This window comes from Mesoplodon bidens (genome assembly GCF_964165515.1).
Source record: "Mesoplodon bidens genome assembly, chromosome: 10".
Taxonomy (NCBI): Eukaryota; Metazoa; Chordata; class Mammalia; order Artiodactyla; family Ziphiidae; genus Mesoplodon; species Mesoplodon bidens.
Genome location: NC_138172.1, coordinates 46,469,344 through 46,482,924, shown reverse-complemented (window position 1 = coordinate 46,482,924; position 13,581 = coordinate 46,469,344). Strand labels below are relative to the sequence as shown.

At 44.8% G+C, this 13,581-nt stretch overlaps 1 pseudogene across 1 annotated transcript; it reads left to right on the top strand.

Moving 5' to 3' along the window:
* The first annotated feature begins 4,283 nt into the window (after window positions 1-4,283).
* Window positions 4,284-9,497, top strand: LOC308624472 (protein phosphatase 1D-like; annotated as a pseudogene). Its single transcript has one exon. The product of its transcript is annotated as a protein phosphatase 1D-like (transcript).
* The last annotated feature ends 4,084 nt before the right edge of the window (window positions 9,498-13,581 follow it).

The window sequence follows — 13,581 nt, the reverse complement described above, 5'->3', positions numbered from 1 at the left end:
CCATCATTTTTAAACACTCTGAAGCATGTTGGATGTCATCATAAGTTAAACCTCTCTTTCTCAGGGAAAATAGTTTAAAGCACAGAGATAATCTGAAGTTGTAAAATTAAATTCTAAATCAGTTACAGTTTGAATAAATAAATTGGGATTAATGGATACACACTACTATATATAAAATAGATAACCATCTAGAAGGACCTACTGTATAGCACAGGGAGCTATGTTCAATATCTTGTAATAACCTATAATGGAAGAGAATCTGGAAAAGAATACAAGTATCTATCTATCTATCTATATATATATATGTATACGAACCACTTTGATGTACACCTGAAACACTGTAAATCAACTATATTTCAATTTAAACAAAATTTTTTTTAATTAATTGAGAAAGTCCTGTTTAAACTGGCTACCCTTTTCTGGTGACACTTTTTCGGAGTTCTAAAGCAGTCTTACTTCCAAATATCAAGTCATTTTTTGCTTGTATGAGTTTTTGTTGCAACCTATCCATAACATCTAATGACTCAGGTGTACTCAGTTCATCCTTTTTCAGACTTTGTGGCCTCTTCAAAGATCATCAAACAGCTTTGGAGAAAGAGCATATAAATTGTTTTGCTATAATACTCTTCTCCACTCTCATTAATATATTTCCAAATTAAAGAAGGACATTGTTACAAACTGAATGTGCCCCCAACCCCAAAATTCATATGTTGAAGCCCTAACCCCCCAGTGTGGCTGTATTTGGAGATGGAGCCTCTAAGGAAGTAATTAAGATTAAATGAGGTCATAGGTGGGGCCCTGGTCCATTAGGATTAGTGTCTTTATAAGAAAAGACTCCAGAGAGCTTGGTTTCTCTTTCTCTCCACATGCTCACAAAGAAGAGGTCATTTGAGCAGCCGTCTGCAACCCATGGAGAGAGGCCTCACCAGTCACCAACCCTGCTGGCACCTTGATCTTGGACTTCCAGTGTCCAGAACTTTTCTCCACAGTGTGCAGTATGCTCTGTTTGGTTATTCACTGCCCTAATCCAGATGTACACGTCCTTCAATCTGTCATTAAAATAAGTCATTTAGCAATGGAATAGAATAGAGAGCCCAGAAATAAACCCACACACCTACGGTCAATTAATCTTCGATACAGGAGGCAAGAATATAAAAGGGGAAAAAGTCTCTTCAGCAAGTGGTGCTGGGAAAGTTGGACAGCTGCATGTAAATCAATGACATTAGAACACACCCTCACACCATGCACAAAAATAAACTCAAATTGGCTTAAAGACTTAAACATAAGACACAACACCATGAAACTCCTAGAAGACAGTATAGGCAAAACATTCTCTGACATAAATCGTACCAATGTTTTCTTAGGTCAGTCTCCCAAGGCAATAGAAATAAAAACAAACATTAAAAAAATGGGACCTGGGCTTCCCTGGTGGTGCAGTGGTTGAGGGTCCGCCTGCCGATGCAGGGGACACGGGTTCGTGTCCGGTCCGGGAAGATCCCACGCGCCGCAGAGCGGCTGGGCCCGTGAGCCATGGCTGCTGAGCCTGCGCGTCCGGAGCCTGTGCTCCACAACGGGAGAGGGCACAACAGTGAGAAGCCCGCATACCACACACACACACACAAAAAGGACCTAATCCAACTTACAAGCTTTTGCACAACAAAGGAAACCAATGAAATGACAACATATGGAATAGGAGAAAATATTTGCAAATGATGCAACTGACAAGAGCTTAATCTCTAAAATATACAAACAGCTCATACAACTCAAAAAAAAAAAAAACCCAACCCAACCGAAAAATGGGCAGAAGGGGCAGAAGACATTAATCGACATTTCTCCAGAGAAGACATACAGATGGCCAGTGCACACAGGAAAAGAGGCTCCACGTCACTCATTATTACAAAGTCTACAAATAACAAATGCTGGAAAGGGCGTGGAGAAAAGGGAACCCTCCTACACTGCTGGTGGGAATGTGAGTTGGTGCAGCCACTATGAAAAACAGTATGGAGGTTCCTCGGAAAACTCAAAATGGAATTACCATATGATCCAGCAATCCCACTCCTGGGCATGTACCTGGACAAAACTCTAATTCAAAGAGATACATGCATCCCTATGTTCATAGCAGCACTATTCACAATAGCCAAGACATGGAAACAACCTAAATGTCCATCAACAGATGAATGGATAAAGAAGGGTGGTACATATATACAATGGAATACTACTCAGCCATCAAAAAGAAAGAAAGAATGCCATTTGCAGCAACATGGATACAACTAGTTATTATCATACTAAGAAAGAGAAAGACAAATACCATATGATATCACTTATATGTGGAATCTAAAATATGCCACAAATGAACCTATCTACAAAATAGAAATAGACTCACAGACATAGAGAACAGACTTGTGGTTGCCAAGGGGGAAGAGGAGAGGGAGAGGGATGGACTGGGAGTTAGTAGATGCAAACTATTACATCTAGAATGGATAAACAACAAGGTCCTCTTGTATAGCATAGGGAACTATATCCAATCTACTGGGATAAACCATAATGGGAAAGAATATAAAAAAAAGAATGTATGTATGTGTATAACTGAGTCACTTTGCTGAACAGCAGAGACTGGCACAACATCGTAAATCAACTGTATTTCAATAAAACAATAAGTCATTTAGCCTTCTTTTTCAGTGATGCCTGTGTCATACTGGCACTGGTAGGATAATCATTCTTGTTTTCATTATCTGAACTCTTAGAAAACATGGTCATGATATTCAGTGTCAAAAATTAAACTAGCACTATCTCAATACAAAGTCCAATAGTTAATCCACAAGCAAAATGAAAAATAGACTGTTAGTGCTCATGATTACAACACACTTAAGGTGGACATTTAAGTCACATCATTTGGAGTGACGTTACAATGAATGCTCCAGTTTTGTGAACCATAAATCATGGTTGCCTGCATCAATGGTAAGGGAAAAAAATAAGCAACAGCAACTACAGAAGGCAGATAATCTATGCCATATCCACCTGACACTAAAAATCGTATTGATTTCAGCCCCTATTTTTCAGGTAGCCTTGCGGGGTTCTATATTCTCCCGCAGACTTCTGCATCCATCACCAAAAACTGGGACTCTTTGTGTCCTGAGGAGGGATTCCTGGGATGCTAAACTTTCAGTGCTAAAACTGGGACAGTAGTGAGCAAACCAGGGGGTTAGTCACCCTTGCCTAAAGGAAGCTCGGAGTCTATATCAGTTATATCAACTTCCAGAATGGATGGATTCAATGAGTAATTAGCTACACTTACTGAGCATCCACAATGATCAGGTATATAGTGCAAGGTTTCTTCATGCGCATTTAATTTTTTAAAAAATATTTATAATAGCCCCACAAGTAGATGTTATAGTCTCCATTGTATAGATGGAAAAAGTAAGCCTCAAAATCTAGGCTCCACCACTCAAGGAATTGGGGAAAAGTGTAAAATGGATTTTTGTCCTTGCCTTGGCTAGAGAGGAACCATATCTGAGTAAACTAAGGGTCAGACACACTGTCAAAGAGGAGAAAATTCAGTAACTCTAAGGGAAAGACAACAAATTATAGAGGGGTGAGTTAGGGCCTGCCAGTCCCACTGCCCTTTGCTCCCTCCAGGTGGCTCCTTTTGTTTCTGGAACATTAGGACCTTGTTTTATTAAGAGGTGCATCCCTTATGCAGTAATTCTTAAACTTTGTCTCTAATGGCAGGTCAGAGAAAATTTAGACTCAAGGCACATGACCAGGGATGAGGCTGTAAACCACCTTATGGTCAGCATGTACTTTAACGTTAAAATAATTAAATCATTATTAAAATGTTTAAATAAAGGCAAATATAAAATGATGCCTTCCCTCTCTATTCCACAGTCTCTGTGAGAATTGAGAAGAAATAATTTACATAAGACATATTCTTTAAGCTTATTACTATTTGGGGAGTCAAGGCTCCATGCTTCTGTCACGACTGTATTTTTTTTTTCTGAAATTCTACCACCTAGTTCTCACCTGTAAAACAGTCACAGCTCAGCCAAGCAGGACATACCACATTTAAAGGCTAGTTCCCTGGTCCAGACCAAAGAGTTAAGATAATCAGTATCTCATTTTCATACTTATTTATCTTGTGTTCCAAGTGTAGGCAACAAGGTAAGTATTGGCTATTTCAGATTTATTATCTTATCACCACAGATCTGAGCAACATTGTAATAAAGAGTATAACTTCATTACTGATATTTGATCACTAACAGCTTCCAAACCTCTTTCTCCCCTCTTCTCCTATTGCCCCACACCTGGACAGGCTTGTAAGAAACCCTGCGGGCTCCCTCTCCTGGTGCCAGTGGAAGTTCAAACCATGCCAGCCCCTGCAGGCACAGTTAGAACCCTCACCCCAACGCTACTACCTACACAAAAAGAATATCCAAATGGCCAATAAGGATAGGAAAAAGGTACTCAACATCATTAGTCATTAGGGAAATATAACTAAAACCACAATATGTTACATCTATAGTAACACCAGAATGGCTAATATTAAAAAGACTACCCAGGGGCTTCCCCGGTGGTCCAGTGATTAAGACTCCGTGCTTCCAATGCAGAGGGCATGGGTTCAATCCGTGTTCGGGGAACTAGAAAAGACTATGAAGGAGGAGGCTGCAGAGTACCTAAGACTCTCTTACACTGCTGGAAGCAGGATACTTCATTACAACTATTTTGTAAAACTTTTGGCAGTATCTGTCTAAGCCAAGCATATGCCTAACCTGTGTGATGCAGCAATTCCACTCATAAAATACTTAATTAATATAAAATTATATCAATGTATCTATCTACCTATAGATATTCAAGAGATATACATGAATAGGTCAGTCAAAAGGCATGTAAAAGAACGTTCATAGTATTTACAAAAGCCCCAAATCTGAAGCCACCCAAATATCCATCAACCAGTGGTATATTCAGTCGATGGAACAGTACTCAGCAATTTTAAAAAGCCTCTGCTACACGTAACAACATGGATAAACCTCACAGACAATAAATGTGGTAAAAGCATCTAAACATAAAAGAGCAGATACTAAATTATTTTGTTTGTCATCTACACTAACCTATAGTAAGAGAAATCATTACAGTGGTTGACCCTTGGGAGGAGGCTGACTGGCAGAAGACGTGAGGAAGCCGTCTGGGCTATCTTGATCTGGGTAGGGGGCACGATACACCTCACTGTTTGCCTCCGCTGGAGCCTACCTCGCTATTCTCAAGCTGGCGTTTTCTTCCTTAGCAATATCGTGTGGCCATTCCCATGTCCATAAAAGTAGCTCTTTCATCAGCTGTCAGTCGCTGTCACCTCTCTTTATGAAACATACTTTCAGGAATCTTGTCTCCTTAAGCAAGTTACAAATGCTACAAGGGCAGGGGCTCTATCTTGCAAATCACATGAAGAAAGAGAATTTGGGGCTGCGGAGAGAGACAGACCTGGTTTTAAAACCGAATGTCACCACTTTGGGCTGTGTAACCTTGGACAAATAATGCACCCATCCAGCCTCAGTTTCCTCATCTATAACATGGGGATATAATGCCTACCTCATGAAGTTTATTAGAAAGTTTTACATAGACAGTGAATGGAAGGAACGTGATACCTAATGGGTGCTCATCAAACGACAGCTGTCTTCTCTTCCAGCCTCATCAAGCCTCATCTCTTCCTTGCTCACAGAGCCCTCAGAAAAGCTATGATGATTCTCTTACCTCGTTCCTGGAACCAAGCAGCAGTCTAGAGACTAAGTGCAGGGCCGCATCAGCTCAGCGTGCTTCCTAATGCCAATCGCTCCTTCTCAAGGTCAGGAGACACTGTCTAGCTGATCACACCATTTAAGACCTGAGGATGAATTCCGAGAACGCATAGTAATGTGTATCCTGAATTGCTCTCCCCAGTCACAGACAGCAATCCCCTCAGAAGGCATAAAAGTGAGGAAGTGTGCTGAACTTCAAGGCTGGCAGGTGGGGTTTGACAGAGACCACCTAGGCTAGTCCCAGAATCAGGAGTATAAGAGAAATGTTTTAAATAATGAGGATTTGAAGAAGTAAATAGCACCCCTGCATGGCCAACATTCCGTATGGAATCATAACAGCCATTAATTCAACAACCTCTTGCCATAGCCATTGTACAGAACTTAACCTGAGCAAGCCCCACCTCACTCCTTTTTTTTTTTTTTTTGCGGTACGCGGGCCTCTCACTGTTGTGGCCTCTCCCGTTGCGGAGCACAGGCTCCGGACGCGCAGGCTCAGTGGCCATGGCTCATGGGCCTAGCCGCTCCGCGGCATCTGGGATCATCCCAGACCGGGGCACGAACCGTGTCCCCTGCATCGGCAGGCATACTCTCAACCACTGCGCCACCAGGGAAGCCCCTTTTTTTAAAAAAAAATAAATTTATTTATGGCCGCGCTGGGTCTTTGTTGCTGCGCATGGGCTTTCTCTAGTTGCAGCGAGCGGGAGCTACTCTTCATTGCAGTGCGCGGGCTTCTCACTGCAGTGGCCTCTCTTGTTGTGGAGCACAGGCTCTAGGCGTGCAGGCTTCAGTAGTCGTGGCACGCAGGCTCAGTAGTTGTGGCTCGTGGGCTCAGTAGTTGTGGCTTGAGGGCTCTAGAGCGCAGGCTCAGTAGTTGTGGCACACGGACTGAGTTGCTCCGCAGCATGTGGGATCTTCCTGGACCAGGGCTCGAACCTGTGTCCCCTGCAACGGCAGGCGGATTCTTAACCACTGCACCACCAGGGAAGTCCCCCACCCCACTCCTCTATTCTGCTCTCTGATCTTTCAATGTGGGGGGGATTCATGAAACTGTATTTCTTGCCAGACTCCTGCCTTCCACTGTATATGGCTGTCTATCTTCTTGTAGGTTTCCTAAGCAATACGAGGACAGATGCCAGGACTTATTCACAAATGTAATCTTGGCACCTATCACGATGCTTGGCACAAAGAATGAGCTTAATAAATGTCTGCCGAATAAATGAATGTTGACGTGCTTGAACTGTCCAATATATGCTGTAACTACTGATTGCAGAAATCATTTCACTCACTCACTTGATCCAAGATTTATTAAGTATCTCCTATGTGCCATGAACTATATAAGGTGCCAGGGTGACAAAGATGACTAGAACATTATCCTCTGCCCACAAGGATCTCCAGGTGGGAGAGAGAAGGTGTGGAAGTGAATAATATGACCAGAGCTACCACAAAGGAATGAGCAGGCTGCTCTTGACACCTGCCTGAATAGGTGGGCTGAGGCTTCTGAGCCAGCTGACTGTTTGGGATGAGTAGCAGCTCTCTAAGTAGGCAACTCGGGGAGGGGAGGCGTTCTACTCAAAGGGAACGGGATGCTGTGCATGAGGCTGGGTCAGGGTCACTTTGCATTGGCCAAAACAAGTCTCATGGCCAAGCCTGACTTCAACAGAGTGTGAAGAACAACCCTCCCGGGAGGCGCACTGCGCAGACGCAGCTGGTCGGCTCCTTTCCCCCTGGCGCTTCTGCCCAGCTCTGGCGGACAAGTCTCGACCTCGTGCGCGCCCCTCCCCCTTCTCGACGTAGTCGAAGATAAACAATAGTTGGCCGGCGAGCGCCGAGTGTGCATCCCACTGCCGCATTCGGCGGGCTGCGTGGGACCGGCGGGATCTCGGCCAGCCTGCCATGGCGGGGCTGTACTCCCTGGGAGTGAGCGTCTTCTCAGACCAGGGCGGGAGGAAGCACATGGAGGACGTTACTCAGATCGTGGTGGAGCCCGAGCCCACGGCTGAAGAAGAACCCTCGCCGCGGCGGTCTCTCTCTCAGCCGTTGCCTCCGCAGCGGTCACCGCTGGCTTTTCCTGGCGGCGAAATCTCGGGGAAAGGCCCGGCGGTGGCAGCCCGAGAGGCTTGCGACGCGCCGCCGGACGCCGGGGCCTCGCCGGCTCCCGGCTGCTGCTGTCGCCGTCGTTCCTCAGTGGCCTTTTTCGCCGTGTGCGACGGGCACGGCGGGCGGGAGGCGGCACAGTTTGCCCGGGAGCACTTGTGGGGTTTCATCAAGAAGCAGAAGGGCTTCACCTCTTCCGAGCCGGCGAAGGTGTGCGCTGCCATCCGCAAAGGCTTCCTCGCTTGTCATCTCGCCATGTGGAAGAAACTGGCAGAATGGCCAAAGACTATGAAAGGTCTTCCCAGCACGTCAGGGACAACTGCCAGTGTGGTCATCATACGGGGCCTGAAGATGTATGTAGCTCATGTGGGTGACTCAGGGGTGGTTCTTGGAATGCAGGATGACCCAAAGGATGATTTTGTCAGAGCTGTGGAGGTGACACAGGACCATAAGCCAGAACTTCCCAAGGAAAGAGAACGAATTGAAGGACTTGGTGGGAGCGTGATGAACAAGTCTGGGGTGAATCGTGTCGTTTGGAAACGACCTCGGCTCACTCACAGTGGACCTGTGAGAAGGAGCACAGTCATTGACCAGATTCCATTTCTGGCAGTAGCAAGAGCACTTGGGGATTTCTGGAGCTATGATTTCTTCAGTGGTGAGTTTGTGGTGTCACCTGAACCAGACACAAGTGTCCACACTCTTGATCCCCAGAAGCACAAGTATATTATCTTGGGGAGTGATGGTCTTTGGAATATGATTCCACCTCAAGATGCCATCTCAATGTGCCAGGACCAAGAGGAGATAAAATACCTGATGGGTGAGCATGGACAGTCTTGTGCCAAAATGCTTGTGAATCGAGCTCTAGGCCGCTGGAGGCAGCGTAGGCTTCGAGCGGATAATACTAGTGCCATAGTAATCTGCATCTCTCCAGGAGTGGGCACTCAGGGAGATTTCACCAATGAAGACGAGCTCTATCTGAACCTGACTGATGGCCCTTCCTATAATAGTCAAGAAACCTGCGTGATGACTCCTTCTCCATGTTCTACACCACCAGTCAAGTCACTGGAGGAGGACCCATGGCCAAGGCTGAACTCTAAGGACCACATACCTGCTCTTGTTCGTAGTAATGCCTTCTCAGAGAATTATTTAGAAGTCGCAACTGAGATAGCTCGAGGGAATGTCCAGGCTGCAGTCATATCCTCAAAAGATCCAGAGCCACTTGAAGAAAACTGCACTAAAGCCCTGACTTTAAGGATACATGATGCTTTGAATAATAGCCTGTCAGTTGGCCTTGTGCCTACCAATTCAACAAACACCATCATGGACCAAAAAAACTTAGAGATGTCGATCCCAGGTCAAATGAAAGCTCAAGAAGTTGAAAGAACCCCTCCAACAAACTTCAAAAGGACATTAGAAGAATCCAACTCTGGCCCTCTTGTGAAGAAGCATAGACAAAATGATTTAAGTTGAAGCAGCGGTGCTCAGCCTGCAAGCCTCCCGACAAACTCACGGCGAAAGAACTCTGTTAAACTTACCATGGGACGCAGACTCAGGGGCCAGAAGAAAATGGGAAATCCTTTACTTCACCAGCACAGAAAAACTGTTTGTGTTTGCTGAAATATATCTGGAATTTTTTTTCCCAAACTTCTAAGAGGGCTTTATGAATTTGGTGCCGAAGCTGAACTTTTTTTAAGGGGACAAAATAAAAATAGTATACAGTTTGGCTTTTTGGAATTCAACAGTTTTATCCTGGCTTTGTACTTGCTTGTATTATAAATGTGAATTTTGTAGATGTTAGGGTATAAGTTGCTATAAAATGTGTGTAAATTTGTATCCTTCACACAAACTCAGTCTCTTACACTGATACACAGTAAATGTAACAACAGGGCTAAAGGTTTAAAAAAAAATCAAAAGAATCTATTCGATTTTAGAAATACCTTTAAACTTTTAAAAATGCTTATTAAGACATTTGTATAAGTCACGTATGATGAAAGCTACACAACTTTTTAAAGTAAATTATGAAGCAAACTGGCAAAGTGATGTATTTTCATAGTGACCTGTGTTCCACTTAATGTTTCTTAGAGACAACTAGTGTCTTCTAAAAATTATTCTTGGGCTTCCCTGGTGGCGCAGTGGTTGAGAGTCCGCCTGCCAACGCAGGGGACACGGGTTCGTGCCCCGGTCCGGGAAGATCCCACATGCCGCAGAGCGGCTGGGCCCGTGAACCATGGCCGCTGAGCCTGTGCGTCCGGAGCCTGTGCTCCGCAACGGGAGAGGCCACGACAGTGAGAGGCCCGCGTACCGCAAAAAAAATAAAGATCGACCAGAATTCAGGAATTGAGGGGAACCTACAGAGTGTCTCTCACATTTGATGAGGCCAACCCACCAGGTACTGGCTTTATCAGTTTTCTCTTTGACCGAGAAGCCCTGTGATCTGGCCATGTTGTGTGTACTTTCCTTCTTTGTCCCATTCTTCAGAATAGGATAGTCAGAGAGAAGACCTGTCCATCTTTGGCTTTGTTTAATAGAGCTTCTATTACTACTGAGCTATTGCAACAAATACTGACATTCTCATCTGGTCCCTCAACAGTCACTCAGTATGCCCTCCTAGCTCCTCCAAACTCAGGGACATTAATAAAACCTTGCTCAAATCTCCTCTACTTGCTGCCTAAGAAACAGAAACTTTCTCAGAAAAGGCTTTGAGTCATCCCTCACGATCAATTCAGATCCATCTACACAAGTCTTTAAGAATGAAGAAAAGTCCTTAAGAATTGAGGCAAAAGGTAGTCTTGTTATTTGTTCTCTTCTCTTTTGTATTCTTTTCAGGACAAGATCAGTCACAAGGATGGGGAATTAGAGAGTTGGATGTCTGTGCTCAAATCATCATATTAAGTTCAACATTTCTGAGTGGTATTTTAAAATATAAAATTTAAATTGGTCGTACCATATCCCTATTGCCTACAAGTTGGTAGACGCAGTGAAATTTAGAAGGACGTAACCCACTTTCTAGCAATGTTAACAAATTTTGCTGTGTCAGTTCCCATTGTACTACAACACTCAATAAAGAAAAAATAAACTTCTAATTTTGTTATAATTACACAGGCTTTTCTGAGGTATCAATATGCCTGGAGCAAAAGCTTTATTAACGTCAAATCCAGCAACGTGGTGCTCTCAGGACATTGTTTCAGGTACTATCTCAATAACCCTCCACCTTACAGTGTCCACTTGAGGGCTTCTCATCCATTCCAGTTGCTGGACTGGTGGTTGGTTCTCCTGGCATGGATGGCATGCAATGCAGATTCTATCACAGGGTGGCACAAGACTCAGGTGCCTAATTAGGTACCAGCATATTCTTGGCATTGGAAATATACTGAGGCATAGCCACTTCTCCTCACTAAACACTGTATTGCTTAAAAGTAATTCAATTTTTAGCAAGTCCAAGCAGCTATCAGCTTCTTGTCATACATGCCTATCTCAACAGTTGGCTCTGCTACATAAACGATCAGATCTTCACATACACACTCATTTAGGTAACATCGATTGCCAGCCAGCATGGTTCTCTAGCCTTCTTCCCCGTCGCCAGGCTCTGATCAATTCTAAAGTTGCTTTCCCCAACTTTTCTGTCTTTTGTTCCTATTATTTTCTGTAAGTGTCTGACTCCTCACCAGTAAGGCCTCTGAGTAAGATCTTCAGCTCTGAGTATGGAAGGGAAGACAGAGGCTGCGACTGGCCCTTCCAGGCTCCGTGTATGGAGCCAGGTCACGGGAGGTCTTTCAGCGGCAGGGCCAGGAGTAGTGAAGAGAGAGAAGCCTGGGATACCTACCTCAAGAACCTAGAGTGGGGCACAAAACAGCAATAGGGGTAGATGAAAAACGAAAGTGGTGCAACCATGGTCACACGTGGAGACATACTCACTGAATTTGAATTCAAACCTCTCAGTATACCCCCACGTATTCATTTGTAAAATTCTGACAATAGGACTTCCCTGGGGGCGCAGTGGTTAAGAATCCGCCTGCCAATGCAGGGGACACGGCAAGATCCCACATGCTCCAGAGCAACTAAGCCTGTGCGACACGACTACTGAGTCTGAGCTCTAGAGCCCGTGAGCCACAACTACTGAGCCCTCGAGCCACAACTACTGAAGCCTGCGCACCTAGAGCCTGTGCTCCGCGGCAAGAGAAGCCACCGCAATGAGAAGCCTGTGCACCGCAACGAGGAGTAGGCCCCACTCGCCGCAGCTAGAGAAAGCCCACGTGCAGGAACGAAGACCCAACACAGGCTAAATAAATAAATAAATAAATAAATAAACATATTTATTTATTTATTTATGGGGAAAAAAATTGTGACCATAATAACCCCTTACTGCAGAGAGCTATTATACCATTGAGATAAGGAATATAAACTCCACACAATAATACTTGGCTCATGTTAGGTGCTCAAGAAGATGTGGTGTACATATATATGAAATATGATGCAGCCATTAAAAAAATGAAATAATGCCATCTGCAACAAAATGGATGGATGTAGAGGTGATCAAACTAGGTGAACACAGTCAGACAAAGACAAATATCATAGGATAACACTTATAGGTGGAATGTAAAAATTGATACAAATGACAACTTGACAAAACAGAAACAGGCTGGCAGACTTCAAAAAGACATTTATGTTTACCAAAGGGGAAAGGTGGGCAGTGGGGATAAATTAGGAGGTTGGCATTAACACACACACACAAACACACACACACACACCCACACACACACATATAAAATAGATCATCAACAGGGACCTACTATACAGAACAGGGAACCCTACTCAGCACTCTGTAATAACCTAAATGGGGAAAGAATTCGAAAAACAATAGACATATGGATATCTATGACTGCATCAAGTTGCTGTACACCTAAAACAAAAACAACATTGTAAATCAAGTCTACTCCAAGTTAAAGTAAAAGTTAAATGAAAAACAACTCACAAAAAAGTAAGGAAAGAAATGCCTACTCTGTTACCCTCAGGCCTGGTGACCTGGGCTGGTGTCACATCCCTGGAGCCCGAGCAGCCTTGGGTCCCATGGCTGGAGTACGCTGGTGCTGAGGGAGCCAGCGGGGAGGACGTGCCAACAAAGGAGCCCTGCCCGGACTCAGAGTGCCCCGTCCCCTCTAGATGGGACTACGATCACCAGATCCAGGCAGGCCCTCCTACACCTAAGCCAAGCCTACTGCACCCCAAAGATGGTGGACCCTCTGGGCTCAAACAGCATTAACAAGGGACCTGGTCACCAGGTCCCCTAGTGGTAAGGTCCCCACCTCCAGCCTCCTTCCTTAGAGTAGCCCCATGTACGGACGACAGCACCCTCAGCAGAGTGGTTATGCAGGGATCGGCATCTGCCAGGGTAAGGGGGAAAAAGGAATGAGGCACAAGCCCTTGAGTCTTTGTGCTGGCACACTCCCCTCTCTTTTACAAGCCAGGAACGCAACTTTCCCTAAGGCTCTGGTTGCCTGAGTCACCACACTGGAGCATGAAGAAATCCTGCCGCCTTGTGGCCGCTTCCTGTAACAACAGCTATAAACCCGCTGCTGCTGGGTACTTAATGTTCACAAGGCCTGAGGGGCGTTAGGTGATACCTGCCCTCAAGTAACGTGCTGGGGTAGGTCATCGAAGAAGAATTCAAAAATGGGAAGACTTTCCAGAAGCCCATTTCAAG